The sequence below is a fragment of the Corella eumyota genome, chromosome 4 (assembly GCF_963082875.1).
Source record: "Corella eumyota chromosome 4, kaCorEumy4.1, whole genome shotgun sequence".
In the NCBI taxonomy this organism is placed as follows: domain Eukaryota; kingdom Metazoa; phylum Chordata; class Ascidiacea; order Phlebobranchia; family Corellidae; genus Corella; species Corella eumyota.
Genome location: NC_137493.1, coordinates 10017908 through 10035076, shown reverse-complemented (window position 1 = coordinate 10035076; position 17169 = coordinate 10017908).

The window sequence follows — 17169 nt, the reverse complement described above, 5'->3', positions numbered from 1 at the left end:
AAATTTTAAATGAAATTTGAGTTTTAAAATAATTTTTTTATGTCGTTTTTTTTTATTGAAATCGATCTTGCTTAAAAGTTCGTTTAAAACGCATAGTAACGTATATTCATTGATTGCCATGTCGGTTTTGATTTTTCTTTACGTTCTCAGGAAATGTTGAAAGCAAAATCTATCGACTTACGACATTTCGAAAATTTCCGAATCACATACCAGTTGATGTCACGCAACTTGCAATAAATGGATTTTTCTTTACTGGTTGCCGAGACCGCGTAAAATGTTTTAGGTCCTCGTTTTTATTTGCTAGTGATAAGTATAACCTATTATGCATTATGTTTGTGAGGCAAAAACATGCTGTCAAGATATTTTGTAAAAGTATACCATGCCTTTATTTAAACAGGAAAGTGTGAATAATGTGTTTGTGTTTTTCCAATTTTTTTACATATTCAAGATTCACTTTAATTATCAAAAGTTCAATTTTTTTAGTTGCGCGCGGTGCGTTGAGGACTGGTGCATAGGCGACGACCCAGCGTCACGAGAATGGCATGGACGCGACTGCTCACTAGTAGCTGAAAATACCCATAACAGTGCAGTAATAAGTAAGTTAAAAAAAACGCTTACTCTGTCATATTTTTAAATGTGTTTTCATGATGAAAATAAACAAGCGTAAAAGAAAATTATCTAGATAGGACTATCAACATTGGCATCCACGACTAAAAGACCAAAAACATGACACAACCAGCCATATTATGAATCACAAATTACCAATTAATTGCACGCTTTTACAGACACAAAACCTTCGCAAAGGACAAATTCCATAATTAATAGAAATACTAAAGCTGAGTTAGAACGTCAGTTTCCTTGTTTGCGACCTTGAAATCCACACATGAGAGATGTTTTTGACAGGTTACAAACGTTTGTGGACTCTAAAAATTGGCCTAAGGAAAGAACGAATAGCCTACCTCAGCAGTTTGCTGAAGCCGGACTGCTTTACTTGGGTTGGTATTTTAACAAGAACAAAAGTAAAGTTTTAAACATGCGTTTAGCTTCGATTAGATACAATGTAAGAATTTTTTTATACGTAGAATTTTTTTAAAGGTAACCGCGATAGAGTAAAATGTTGGTATTGCAATGGAGGTTTACAATTGGGAACTAAATGATGAACCGTGGTTTGAACATGCTAAGTGGTTCCCAAAGTGAGCTTTATAATTTTTTTAATACAAAAGTTTCTAATAACACTTTGTTTATATTTCATAAACGCTCTCAGATGCGAGTTTTTGTTGCAAAAAAAAGGACCAGGATTTGTTGAAACTGTAGCAGGTCAATTTCCTAACCTTCAACGACCGCCGCAGAGTGCACCAAGTTTTATGAATTTTAGGTAAATATAAAATCAATGCTTTTTTACATCCAGATTCAACGAGCTTTGAGTAATGTAGCTGGATTTTTATAACTGTAGGTTTTACAACAACGCAAAAAAAACTTTGCGTCATTTTTTTTCTTTATACTGTAGTAAACAGTCTAAAACTTGTTAAATACGATTTTAGTTCAACTCCAAACCCAGAAAATAGCGAACAAGCAAATACCCAGGAAGCTAAAAAAGTAGGGCGCGAAAGAAAACCCGCTAACAGCGAAATTTAACCATCACATTTGATTGAAAAAGCAAGGTCACTGGGTTTTAACGATGTGCACATTCAAAAAGTGTTACAAAAGTATGCAGAAAAAAATTTTTCAAAGATTATATAGGCGTTTGTGTTATTTTATATAACAAATTTACCTTGAAAATCTAATTTGTTTATTTAAAAGGGGTTGTAAGACCAGCGCACTACCGTTCGAGAACTTTAGCGAAATGTTGGATAACTTGCTAAAGATCCCAGTGTCAAGCTCCATAGAAACTAAAACTACGGTTTCCGTGACTAAATCACACGAAAACCCAATATCGAATGCATTTCAGGAATTGCAAAGTCTCGAAAGAAATAGGCTTTGTCGCAATTGTCATGATGAGGCTAGTAGCGTTTTATTTTTACCCTGTGGTCACTTGGTTTGCTGCCAAAATTGTTCAAAAAATGTTCAAAAATGTTCGCTTTGCAAAACTTTAGTAAAAGAAAAAATAAAGACCTTCATTGCTTGATTTTTCGGCTATATTACGACATAAAATTTAATTGCTGACATAAAAAAATGAATTCCAAATTTAAGTAAAAAAAAAAAATCGTTGTTGTATGTCTACAATAAATAAAAATATGTTTTGTTGTTTTTCCTTTTAATTTTAAAATTCTCATTAATAGTTTTATTTTAGTAAAAAGGATCTATTGTTATACCTCAAACTAGACTTTTTTTAATGTGTACAAAACCTAATGTGCGGTTTAAAAACGACGTGATATCAATTTATTTTAGCGTCGTGATAACACACAAACCATATCCAATTAAAAACTATTACCCTGATATGTTTCATAATTTAATTTAAAAAGTGCGCAGTTTATATGTTTTGTATTTGTTAGATTTGAAGTTTCGGATAGGCTTTACACGCACCCATGTAATTAACTTTTTAAGTTTTTTGGAGGCTTTACATGCACCCAAATAATTTAAAGCTGAAATTCTAATAAATTAAATATTTATTTTAAAAGTTTTGGTCAACGTCAACTCAATATTTTTCACGCTATTTTTTAAAGTGCGTCCACAGCTACCTCAACAAAAAATAAATTAGGTTACTAGTTTAAATTTTTAATATAGTTATTATCCTGTTTAGCATAACTCACGCAAGCAAACGATAAATTATTCGAAAACAATTTTTCACACCAAACTCTTGAGTAAACATCTTACCTACATACATTTTTAAATTATTCGTTCAATTATATTTTGAGCCGTTTTATTTAAACACATTATGTAATTTTATCATAAAAGTGTTTAAGAAAAACCTTTTTAGGAAAATTAACGTTTGTTGTATAATTGCAACTTCAAGTAACGCTAGACTTACAGAAATTATAGATAAGAAAAATTGATTTTAAACACATTATGTAATTTTATCATAAAAGTGTTTAAGAAAAACCTTTTTAGGAAAATTAACGTTTGTTGTATAATTACAACTTCAAGTAACGCTAGACTTACAGAAATTATAGATAGGAAAAATTGAAAATTGATTTTACCTTATTAAATTTTAGACAAAATTTTGTCCAACAGAATGATGCAGTTCTGAGTTTAAACTTGAAAACTCCTTTTTTGTCTTAACCGTTTGTATTTATAATACTCTGGGCAAAACTAATGTTTTGTTGTTTTAAAGCCTTTTGAAATTGACTCAATCACAAGTGGACAGCTTTAGTTTTTTTTTATCTGAACTGATTTCATCTGAATTGGGTAAACCCGCACCGAGTACGATTGCTGTATCGAAGGCTAAAGAAAATCAAATAAAAAAAAAATTAAGCTTACCAAAATCGAAAAACCTAAATCTTTTCAAAGTCTATTGGAAGATCTGGATCGAAAACGAAAGCTTTCGTATGATGTGTTGGTTCAAAGTTGTCGATTACCATCAGGCTTTTTAAGTGCTTACAGTAGAAACTCGAAATGGCTACAAGTAGAGCTGGTCGATTTAACTGACGCGCTGTTAGCAAACGGTGCGTATGTTTTAGGATACCCAGAAAATTTTCCAAACTGTTTAAATGTTCTTTATTACTGTACTGAAAAGGGTTCAAACGAAGCTTGTCCGGTTTAAAACTGCATCGATGAGATAATCGAAGACGCAATATAGCTAGCTCCATTCACATAAAATTAAGATTTAATTTATATAATAAAAAATATTAAAGATATTAAAACGAAATATATCTTATTAAAGATTAAAAAAGCGCCTCCGAAACGAGGCTGTCATTTTATTGGCTTCGACACAACCAAACAATCCTGTGTAACTTTACAAAGAAAAAAACGGGCCCGTAATTTTAGAGAAAAAAACGGGCGCGTAACTTTGACATCCAAACAGGTTTGTAATTTTAGAGAAAAAAAACGGGCGCGTAACTTCGACATCCAAACAGGTGTGTAATTTTAAAGAAAAAAAACGGGCGCGTAATTTCGATCGCGAAACGGGTGCGAAATTAAACGAGCACGAAAAAACGGGCGTGTCGTATAATTCTGATAGCCTCGACACAACCAAACCTGACCGTCATTTAAAAAAAAAACGGGCACGTAACTTCGATACCCAAACGGGCTCGTAATTTTAGAGAAAAAAAAACGGGCGCGTAATTTCGATCGCGAAATCAAACGGGCATATAAAAACGGGCATATAATGACCTATGTATTACTACTCGCGCCACGCTGAACGAAAAGGATTGCAACACTGGCTTTTTCACAACGTTATACCCTTATTTGGAAATGAATTTCTGTTCTGTTTAAGCAGTTTTTCCCCTAATTAAAAATTTAAACAAACTTCCATAGTAATTAAACATTCATCACTTTTTCATGAAAACCTTAAATGACCTTACTAACTATATAAACCTTTGTCACTTTACCAATGAAATTTGAATAAACTTCCATACTACTTGAAATATTGTCACATAACTATAAAAACTGATTTGACCTTATGTTTTCCATAAACTGTTGTCATCAAACCATTAAAATTTAAATAATTAAACCCTTATACAACCTAAACCTTAGTCACCATACCATACCATAAATATTTGTATAAACTTTAATATAATTAAAAAACATAAAATCTTTAAACCGCATAACCTTAGTCACTATACCATATTCCTATTTAAATATACTTCTATTAACTTATTGTCACTTCACCATATCACCCTAAAATGACCTTAAATTCTACATAAAAGATTGTCACAATTGTCACTATATCATTAATATTTAAAAGAACTACTATTCTACTTAACTATTGTCACTTTGCCATAGAAACTTAATTGACTTTGTGTCTTTCTTAAACCATTTTCTTTATGCCATAAAAATTTAAACAACCTTACGTTCTACATAAACATTTGTCCACTTGCCATAACAACTTAAATGACCTTACATATTATTTGTACCTTCGCCATTATACCAACAAAATTTAAATAAACTTTAACGAATTTTTCCTACCACTTAAACCATTGTCACCATACCATAAAAATTTACCCGAACTACTGTGTAAAAATCAGTCAGAACACTATTAAAATTAGCTACTAATAAAAATATTACTCTGCACCATCAAAAAAAAATTAAACATTGTCACAATATTATTATAACACTGTGTTAAACATAAGCATAGTCACAATACCTTTAAATTAGCTACGAAGTAAAATATTGTCACAATTCCATAAAAATAAATTACCACCTTGCCTTAAAACCACGAAAATTTAAACGAGCTACTATAAAAAAACATTGTTAGGGATGATTGTAGTAGTTTAAAACTAAAATATTTAAATAATTAATAAATAAAATAGAAGCCAATAGGGGGATTTTTATTAAATTAAAATAGGCAATTTTAGGGTGAGCGTGTAAAAATAAAGTAAACCATAGTCTTAGAAGCATATTAATAAATGCAAAGAAGGATCTTTTCAGCATACATATTAAATTTATTATAACAAACTAATTTAAAGAAAGCTTAAATTTATATTTGTTTGAGTAAATAGTACGAATTTTTGAATAAGTTGATGTTCATTGAGCCATACATATTTACACCTAATTTTTCGTTTATCCTCGATATTTTATTATATTTAATAAAATGCAAATATTTTAAACTTTAATAGTTTAACATAGTTAGAATTATATATAAATAAAAATAAATTATATATAAATAAAAAAATATTTGATTTAAAGCCGATGTGACGTCACAAATCCAGCCATCTTTTAAAAAAAAAAAAAAACGATCATAAAAAAACGAGATTGTTAAATTTTTAAACTTAAGTTGGTCGGTAATAGGCTGTAAATAAACAAGTTTATTAATAACATGCTAATAAAGCACATGATTATGACTAAATCAATAAATTTTTATTATATTTTTATGCAATTTAGACGATTATTAAGTTAAATATTGTCCTTGTTCTATATTACTTATTATCGTAAATTCATACGCTGGCAGACATAAAAATATTTTTTTATTATGCCCTTTCTAAGCTGTTTGTTGTACTTTTTTATATTTTTTTTTCAGAAAACAAGCATGAAAAGCAATATTTAGCCATAATATATTAGACATTTTTTACTTTTAAAGTATTTTTAATTGGGTAGCTGTATTTGAAAGATTCCATCAAATTAAGGTTATGATGTTAATTTTGAAAATTTACCAGCTAGAAACGGTTGATATTTGCTGACAAACACTTGCAAAAAAACAGACAGATCGAAAAGATTCCATCAAATTAAGGTTATGATGTTAATTTTGAATATTTACCAGCTAGAAACGGTTGATATTTGCTGACAAACACATTTGCTGACAGAATGTTACTAAAGCACAAAGTTTACCTGTTAGAACAGCAAGTTTTGCTTAAAACTTGATACATCCGACAATTTTGTTGAGTTTCATATAAAAATAGTTCTAATCACTAAACGTCACATGGGTTAAGACACATACGTATATTATACATCAATAAACTATAAACATTGAATATTCTGGTTAACATCTTTTATGTGTTTTTTTTAATCTATAATTCCAAACAATTTTTATTATAACCTACAATATACATAAGTACTTGTACCCCTGGCAACAAATGTTAGTGTTTGCTCCCTTTCTTAACTTTAGTTTGTGCTATACACTATACATAAATACAACCAAAATAATTGTTATAATATAACCAAAATAAAAGTATATATCGTCTGTAAAGGCTCTATAGGCTAACTTGAACAATTTGACAATGTATTAGTTTAAAACTTGGAAGTGATTTTATTTTAAACAAAACTAAGACTGTGTTAACGGTAAACTTTGTTTTAATAACACTTAGTTGACCAGTCTCTTTCTTGCAAGTGTTTGTAAGCGTTTTTAAATGGTAAACTTTCAAAATTAACAGCATACCCATAATTTGTTAATTTTTTTTTAAATACGGCCTACCTAATTAAAAATACTTCAAAAGTAAAAAAATGTATTTTATAATATGACTTAATATTGCTTTTCATGCTAAGTTTGTTTTCTGCAAAAAAAATTAAAAAAAGGTACAACAAACGGCTCAGAAAGAGCAAAATAAGAATATTTCTCTATGTCTGCCAGCGTATTGAACACCACCATCTTTCTGCCAGAGAGCTGGCAGAGTGTAGCAGAGAATTTTGCTTGGGCGAATAATTATAAAAAATAGTGATTCCAAATATTTTATAATCGTACAATACAAAAAATAACGGGGTAAAATAGCCCCTTCAAAGGGAACAAATTAAAACCAAACCTAATATAGAATAAGTAAGCAAGGTTCTTAACACTTTAAAATTAAAATAAAATTAAACAAAACATTGGAAAATTGTTAAAAGCAGGAGTAAAACTTTTGTACTGAACTGAAATACGTGTTATTACTGACGTCACAAATCGGGGGTTTTGACAACTTACCTATCATGTCGCTCCAATTTATTTTTGATATTTTGTAAAAAACAACGTACCCAACCACGACATATCTTCAAAAAAGTGAACAAAATATAAGAAAGTATTTAAATGCAGGTGTAAACTTTGTATTTTCGTAATATACGCTATATAAGTGACGTCACAAATCGGTAGTTTTGACAATTTACCTAGCATGTCGCTCCAATTCTTTTTTTATATTTGGTGAAGAACAACGTACCCAACCACGACATATCTTCAAAAAAGTGAACAAAATATAAGAAAGTAGTTAAATGCAGGTGTAAACTTTGTATTTTCGTAATAAACGCTATATAAGTGACGTCACAAATCGGGGGTTTTGACAATTTACCTAGCATGTCGCTCCAATTCTTTTTTTATATTTGACGGAGAACAACGTACCCAACCATGACATACTTTCAAAAAAGTGAACAAAATATTAGAAAGTGGTCAAATACAGGTGTAAACTTTGTATTTTCGTAATATACGCTATATAAGTGACGTCACAAATCGGGGGTTTTGACAATTTACCTAGCATGTCGCTCCAATTTATTTTTGATATTTTGTGGAGGACAACGTACCCAACCACGACATATCTTAAAAAAAGTGAACAAAATATTAGAAAGTGGTCAAATGCAGGTGTAAACTTTGTATTTTCATAATATACGCTATATAAGTGACGTCACAAATCGGGGGTTTTGACAACTTACCTATCATGTCGCTCCAATTTATTTTTGATATTTTGTGGAGGACAACGTACCCAACCACGACATATCCTAAAAAAAGTGAACAAAATATTAGAAAGTGGTCAAATACAGGTGTAAACTTTGTATTTTTGTAATATACGCTATAGAAGTGACGTCACAAATCGGGAGTTTTAACAACTTACCTACCATGTCGCTCCAATTTATTTTTGATATTTTGTGGAGGACAACGTACCCAACCACGACATATCCTAAAAACAGTGAACAAAATATTAGAAAGTGGTCAAATACAGGTGTAAACTTTGTATTTTTGTAATATACGCTATAGAAGTGACGTCACAAATCGGGAGTTTTAACAACTTACCTACCATGTCGCTCCAATTTATTTTTGATATTTTGTGGAGGACAACGTACCCAACCACGGCATATCTTTAAAAAAGTGAACAAAATATTAGAAAGTGGTCAAATACAGGTGTAAATTTTTATGTGACTTCACAAATCGGAAGTTTTAACAACTTACCTATCATGTCGCTCCAATTTATTTTTTATATTTTGTGGAGGACAACGTACCCAACAACGACATTCCAAAATATATTAACATAAAATGTTTATTCCCCAATTTTGGAAAAAATTTGCAATTTTGTAAAGTGTCATCCTAGTTAAATATAATTTTCTTAAATTTTAAATGGTGTTTTATTAATTTAATTCTATTTAAAATAGTTAAGGTACATTCCAAAATACTAAAAAAAAAAATTATTTTAAGAAAAATTAACCACATGTACTAAAGAAGTTAAATAGGCATCGACGACGTATTTTGAAAACCAACAGATGTTGTAATTAATGTAGTATTGCATTATTTTATTATGCATATCATTGGAGTGATAACAAAATATTGTTGCCAAGTCAAGCCAACGTATAGTTTGATTATCAACATTTTTAAAAGCGATATCACAAATATTGGTAACTTTAAAAAATTATCGTATAGACCAATTAGATTCGTAAAATTTCAAATGTCAGCATTTATCATATTAATTGTTTTAATTTTTAATTGGTTTATGGAGTGTTTTTGTAATAAATTTTATTAATCTACCGATGGTAAAGGCGGTGAATTTGATGACGTATTTTTAAATTTTAGCCTTTTCGCTGATTCGTGTAAAATCCCTTGTTTCTGCGTTTTTGCTTTTTGAATGAAGAAACCATCATTTTAAATGGCGACTTCTTTTTTGCTTTAAGAGTTGTGTTTTTGCTTATGTTTTATCTTCCTTAATAAGTTTCCTACCCATTTTTAAATTAACGCATTCGCTTGAAAACTGTTTTCGGTTTCAATAATTTGCTTTACGAAATGGTCCAAACCAGAGCTACGTTTACAATAAAGATATGTTTATTTAAGTTCCCTAAAATCTTGTCCTATTATACTTAGCGTAAGGTTGTTGGTTAAAACCGATTGTAAAGAACAGCCCGGCATACTTTTAACAAGTGTGATTATCAAAATTGGAGCGACATAATAGGAAAGTTGTCAAAACCCCCGATTTGTGACGTCACTTACATAGCGTATATTACGAAAATACAAAGTTTACACCTGCATTTGGCCACTTTCTAATATTTTGTTTACTTTTTTTAAGATATATCGTGGTTGGGTACGTTGTCCTCCACAAAATATCAAAAATAAATTGGAGCGACATGATAGTTAAGTTGTCAAAACCTCCGATTTTTGACGTCACTTATATAGCGTATATTACGAAAATACAAAGTTTACACCTGTATTTGACCACTTTCTAATATTTTGTTCACTTTTTTGAAAATATGTCGTAATTAAGTGCGTTGTTCTTTACAAAATATCAAAAATAAATTGGAGCGACATGATAGGTAAGTTGTCAAAACCCCCGATTTGTGACGTTATTTATATAGCGTATATTACAAAAATACAAAATTTACACCTGTATTTGACCACTTTCTAATATTTTGTTCACTTTTTTAAAAATATGTCGTAATTAAGTGCGTTGTTTTTTACAAAATGTCAAAAATAAATTGAAGCGACATGATAGGTAAGTTGTCAAAACCCTTGATTTTTGACGTCACTTATATAGCGTATATTACGAAAATACAAAGTTTACACCTGTATTTGACCACTTTCTAATATTTTGTTCACTTTTTTGAAGATATATTGTGGTTGGGTACGTTGTCCTCCACAAAATATCAAAAATAAATTGGTGCGACATGATAGGTAAGTTGTCAAAACCCCCGATTTGTGACGTCACTTATATAGCGTATATTACGAAAATACAAAGTTTACACCTGTATTTGACCACTTTCTAATATTTTTTTCACTTTTTTGAAAATATGTCGTAATTAAGTGCGTTGTTCTTTACAAAATATCAAAAATAAATTGGAGCGACATGATAGGTAAGTTGTCAAAACCCCCGATTTGTGACGTTATTTATATAGCGTATATTACAAAAATACAAAATTTACACCTGTATTTGACCACTTTCTAATATTTTGTTTACTTTTTCGAAAATATGTCGTATTTAAGTGCGTTGTTTTTTACAAAATGTCAAAAATAAATTGAAGCGACATGATAGGTAAGTTGTCAAAACCCTTGATTTTTGACGTCACTTATATAGCGTATATTACGAAAATACAAAGTTTACACCTGTATTTGACCACTTTCTAATATTTTGTTCACTTTTTTGAAGATATATTGTGGTTGGGTACGTTGTCCTCCACAAAATATAAAAAAAGTTTTGAAGCAACATGATAGGTAAGTTGTCAAAAACCCCGATTTGTGACGTCACTTATATAGCGTATATTACGAAAATACAAAGTTTACACCTGTATTTGATCACTTTCTAATATTTTGTTCACTTTTTCGAAAATATGTCGTATTTAAGTGCGTTGTTTTTTACAAAATGTCAAAAATAAATTGAAGCGACATGATAGGTAAGTTGTCAAAACCCTTGATTTTTGACGTCACTTATATAGCGTATATTACGAAAATACAAAGTTTACACCTGTATTTGACCACTTTCTAATATTTTGTTCACTTTTTTGAAGATATATTGTGGTTGGGTACGTTGTCCTCCACAAAATATCAAAAATAAATTGGTGCGACATGATAGGTAAGTTGTCAAAACCCCCGATTTGTGACGTCACTTATATAGCGTATATTACAAAAATACAAAGTTTACACCTGTATTTGATCAGTTTCTAATATTTTGTTCACTTTTTTGAAAATATGTCATAATTGGGTACGTTGTCCTCCACAAAATATAAAAAAAGATTTGAAGCAACATGATAGGTAAGTTGTCAAAAACCCCCGATTTGTGACGTCACTTATATAGCGTATATTACGAAAATACAAAGTTTACACCTGTATTTGATCACTTTCTAATATTTTGTTCACTTTTTCGAAAATATGTCGTAATTAAGTGCGTTTTTCTTTACAAAATATCAAAAATAAATTGGAGCGACATGATAGGTAAGTTGTCAAAACCCCCGATTTGTGACGTCACTTATATAGCGTATATTACGAAAATACAAAGTTTACACCTGCATTTAACCACTTTCTAATCCTTTGTTCACTTTTTTGAAGATATGTCGTGGTTGGGTACGTTTTTCTTTACAAAATATCAAAAATAAATTGAAGCGATATGATAGGTAAGTTGTCAAAACCCCCGATTTGTGACGTCACTTATATAGCGTATATTACGAAAATACAAAGTTTACACCTGCATTTAACCACTTTCTAATCTTTGGTTCACTTTTTAGAAGATATGACGTGGTTGGGTACGTTGTTCTTTACAAAATATCAAAAATAAATTGGAGCGACATAATAGGTAAGTTGTCAAAACCCCCGATTTGTGACGTCACTTATATAGCGTATATTACGAAAATACAAAGTTTACACCTGCATTTGACCACTTTCTTATATTTTGTTCACTTTTTTGAAGATATGTCGTGGTTGGGTACGTTGTTCTTTACAAAATATCAAAAATAAATTAGAGCGACATGATAGGTAAGTTGTCAAAACCCCCGATTTGTGACGTCAGTAATAACACGTATTTCAGTTCAGTACAAAAGTTTACTCCTGCTTTTAACAATTTTTCAATGTTTTGTTTAATTTTATTTTGATTTTTAAGTGTTAAGAACCTTGCCAACTTATTTTATATTAGGTTTGATTTTAATTTGTTCCCTTTGAAGGGGCTATTTTACCCCGTTATTTTTTGTATTGTACGATTATAAAATATTTGGAACCACTATTTGTTATAATTATCCGCCCAAGCAAAATTCTCTGCCAGCTCTCTGCCAGAAAGATAGTGGTGTATGAACTTACGACAATAAGTAATTTGTAACATGGCCAATATTCACCTAAATAATTGTCTAATTTGCATAAAAATATAATAAAAATTTATTAATTTTGTCATCTTCATGTGATTTATCAACATGTTATTAAAAAACTTGTTTATGTTCAGACTATTACCGACTAACTTTAGATCAAAACTTTAACAATCGCGTTTGTTATAATCAAATATGTCGATGTATAATTTTTGGAAACTCTAACCCTGATTTCCTAACCCAAATCTTAAAAAAGCCCTCGCTCATGCCATTTCAAGAAAGATCGCTGGATTTGTGACGTCACATCGATTTTAAATCAAATAACACATTTTATTGCATTATTTTTATTTATATATACTATTTTAACTATGTTAGGCTACTAAAGTTTAAAATATTTGCATTTTATTAAATATTTTTAAAATAATAAAATATCGAGGATAAACGAAAAATTCGGTGTAAATATATACGACTCAATAAACATAGGCTAATTTAAAAATTCGTATTATTTACTCAAACAATTATAAATTAAAGCTTACCTTAAATTATTTTGTTACTATAAATATAATATATCTGCTGCACAAATCCTTTCTTGTATTCATTAATATGCTTCTAAGACTATGATTTACTTTATTTTTACACGCTCACCCTAAAATTGCCTATTTTAATTTAATAAAAATCCCCCTATTGGTCCTTATTTTATTTATTTATTATTTAAATATTTTAGTTTTAAACTACTGCAATCATCCCTAACAATGTTTTTATTGTAGCTCGTTTAAATTTTCGTGGTGTTAAGGGAAGGAAGTAATTTTTTGTTATGGAATTGTGACAATATTTTACTTCGTAGATAATTTAAATGCTAAAAGTATTGTGACCATGTTCAACACAGTATTCTAATAATATTGTTACAATGTTCAACTTGGTAGCTTCTTTTTATAGGGTTATGATAATATTTTTAATAGTAGCTAATTTTAATAGTGTTCCGACTGATTTTTAGACAGTAGTTCGGGTAAATTTTTATAGTATGGTGACAATTGTAACAAATACGCCATTTTCTAGTTTACACTAAGTCTTATCTATTCCTTGTCAGGTGTTTGCACCTGGAGTCTCGATTTTACGCCTTATCATTATCACGTGTTTTGTATCACGTGACTTGTTGGTTTAACTGTTTAATTGTAGTGTATTGGAAATAGTATTCGTTTTACGAGTTTGTGGACGGTTATTTGTAATCTTACGCAATAATAAACTAGAAATATAAATACGGCTTACCATACAAAAGAATATTAGGCAAAATCGTTACAATAAAACAACATTTTTTTAAGACACAAAACTTTTTAAATTTAAGTCAATGAGATTCCTAACTATTTTTTATTTTCCAGAATAGTTGGCCAATACAAAACTAATAATTAAAACTGTACCTACCTACCACCAACCTTGTCTCAAGTAAACAAATCTACATGTACTATGATTGAAAATCGTCAGTACATTTAAACAAAAGACAATATTTGCACAAGTTTTCAATGTGAAAAAAAAAACTTGTAAAACTAGACGTTTTAAATAATATATATACAAAAAAGTGTTATAGTCTTTGTATGCATTAATGTTTTAATAATGATTTTTGTATTTTTTGCCCTTTTTAAATAAATTTATATGGTACTTTGTGACGTTTTATTTCTGCTCTTTATTTTTGTTGGTATTTCCAATGATAGAAACTGAAAAATTCATATTTACCTTTATACTTTTAAAAATTATTTATTCTTTTTTATGTGTGTTGTATTATAAATATTTATTTGTGTTTTGTATGTGTATTTATTTCTGCTGATAAATAAAATGTAAAAAATATTTTTTGTTTGGTACTTTCCGTTGTCATTGCATACCATAAACACATAATCCAACTTCCAGTAAAAACTTTGTTACTATACCATTGCAATTAAAATAAACTTCTATAACATTTCAACTAAAACCATTGTAAATTTACCATAAAAATTTAAATAAACTTTTATATTACTTGAACTTTTGTCACGTTATTATAAATTAAATATTCTCTTTGTTTTAATTAAGAACCAAATACATTTAAAACCACGTAAAATAAAGGAATACGCTTATAGGGCTTTATATTAAATTTTAATCGCGTGTTTAAGATTTATATAACAAATAGCATTGGTTAAATAATGATAACATAAATATTGCACGTTTATAATATGTAATAGGATTATAACCCAATAGAAATACACACGATGTATTTATACGCTACTTAAAATTTAAAAAATTAAAACACATCCAAGGTTTGGGGTTTGGTTTCCATTGCTGGCACAAAAATTGCAAAAACCGAGTATATATGTTAAACGGACAGAGATTTGTTTAACTTAATTTTTCTATATTCATATGCCGCATATCAACAATAACAATCTGGCCATGTAGTCTAGGTCTGAGACTTGTTGCTTAGCCCCACTTGAGTGTAGAGAAGGTATTATTGTGATCGCCTTAATGTAAGTATGCTCTGTTGTTTTTACAATAGCACCCAGCCACTGGTCTGATAAGTTTTCAAACTCGATTTCGATTGCGGGTATACCGGGCTCGGCGGGGAAAGGTAGACTTCCGTTTCTAAGGATTGTGATTCTAAGTTTTCCCCGTTTTCCGCGATCGAGAACGGCTCCAAATGCTGCGGCAACGTCATCAGGTATTGCCCGACGTGCGTCGCCTCCTTGCTCGGCGACACGCTGAAACTCGGAATCTCGATTTCCGCGACCATGACGTCATCACTCTCCTCGGAAAACGATAACGTAGTTGATATGGACGACAACTGACGTTTCACTTGAGCGAACGCAACGTTAAAAGCAAGCGCTTTGTTAAAATGGCGTTATAGCCTTTGGCAGACTTATTATATATAACAATTTATTTTTTAAATTTGATATTTTTGTATTAACGATTTAACAATTTATATTAACATTTATTACGCGGAAAAATGCGGAGTACTGCTAGAATTAAAAATTTTTTTTTAGCAGAATGACAGTTTTGTTTAGCACGCGGCTCATGTTCACAACAATTTTTTAAAGCGATTCATATATATATATATAATATACTAAATTTATTTTTTTTTAGTATTTTTTTATATATGTTATAGTAATACAATAAACTATTTTTGATAACCTAATTACTAATTAATAAGGGTTAGTTTAATAAAATCTAATCAATAGTAGTAAGTGTTTAAATTTTAATAAACGTATATCATTATATTAATAACTTAAAAACGGGTCAAAAAAATAATTTTTGTATTTTGTTTTTTAATGCTCGTTTGTTTATTAAAATTATAATATTGGTAATAAGTTTTTAATTTTAATTAACTATATATCATAAAATTAATAACTTAAAAACGAGTTAAAAAATTAATTTTTGTTTGTTTATTATATTTTTAATGCTTGTTTGTTCTTTAAAAATCAATGATTGATAAAAAACATTTATAATTCAGTCTTATGTTTATTATAATATTAATGATCAAAACGGGTTTAAAACATAACTTTTGTTTATTATTTAAATGCTTAATTATTTATTACAATTTAACTATCAATTTTAGGCATTTAATTTTTTTATATGTAATATTTGTTCTTATGTATATCTTAAAAACTTTTTGTTTGTTTAATATATATAATTTTTTTTGTTTTTTAATAGGAATCATAGATTAAAATTATGCTTTCAAGGCGAAACCTCTTGTTTAGCTTAAAAATTAAAAATATTATATTTTTTTTATTAATTTATCTAATGTTTTGAATTTGAGTATTTACGTTTATTAAATAAACAAACGATTTCGAACCATATTTTACTTATTAAATAAAACTAGTTTTAACTATTGTGATGTTCTTAAAAATATATCTGCAGCATTAATTGAATTGTTAAAAAAAATTACTGGCCGTAATTTAACTGCAACACAAAAAATTCTCGCTAGCGCTCCAAAAGCGTTATTTTTTGTGTTAATTTTTAATGGTAATAATCTGCTGCTTTCAGTTGATTATCTTTAATCAAGCCATGTGAATGAAATGACGTACCGTCATTTTTAGAGGGGCGCAGAATTTGAGGAAATGAAAGGAATGGAAATTAAAAGAATGGAAAATGAAGAAACCGGAAAATATAGGAACGGAAAATAAAAAAAACGAAAAATGAAGGAACGGAAAATGAAGATACCGGAAAATGAAGAAACGGAAAATGAAAGATCCAGAAAATGAAGGAACGTAATTATAAGGAAAGTAAAGAAGGGAGAGGTGGAATCTTGAAAAAATAAAACGCGAAAATTCCATTGACTGTTTACTTGTATTTAAGTCAATATTATAATAAACGGACATTTTACAGAACAGCGTTAGGGTTTGCTGGGGTTATAACAATTAGGTCATTACCGCTTATAAATTTTAAACTGCTTTTTTAATTTATGTGAAAAGCTTCCACTTAAAATTTTGCTGGTCGTAATTTAATTGTGTTCACTTTGTCACCCTGTCACCCCCCAAAATAGTGGTCGTGGGCTAAAAATACAAAACGCTATATCCACACTTACTATTTCACTAATGTAACATTTTAAAAATTTTAAGCTATAATAAATAAAAATTCAATAGAGATTGGGTTTGCTGTTGTGGCGCGTGTTATTTGCAA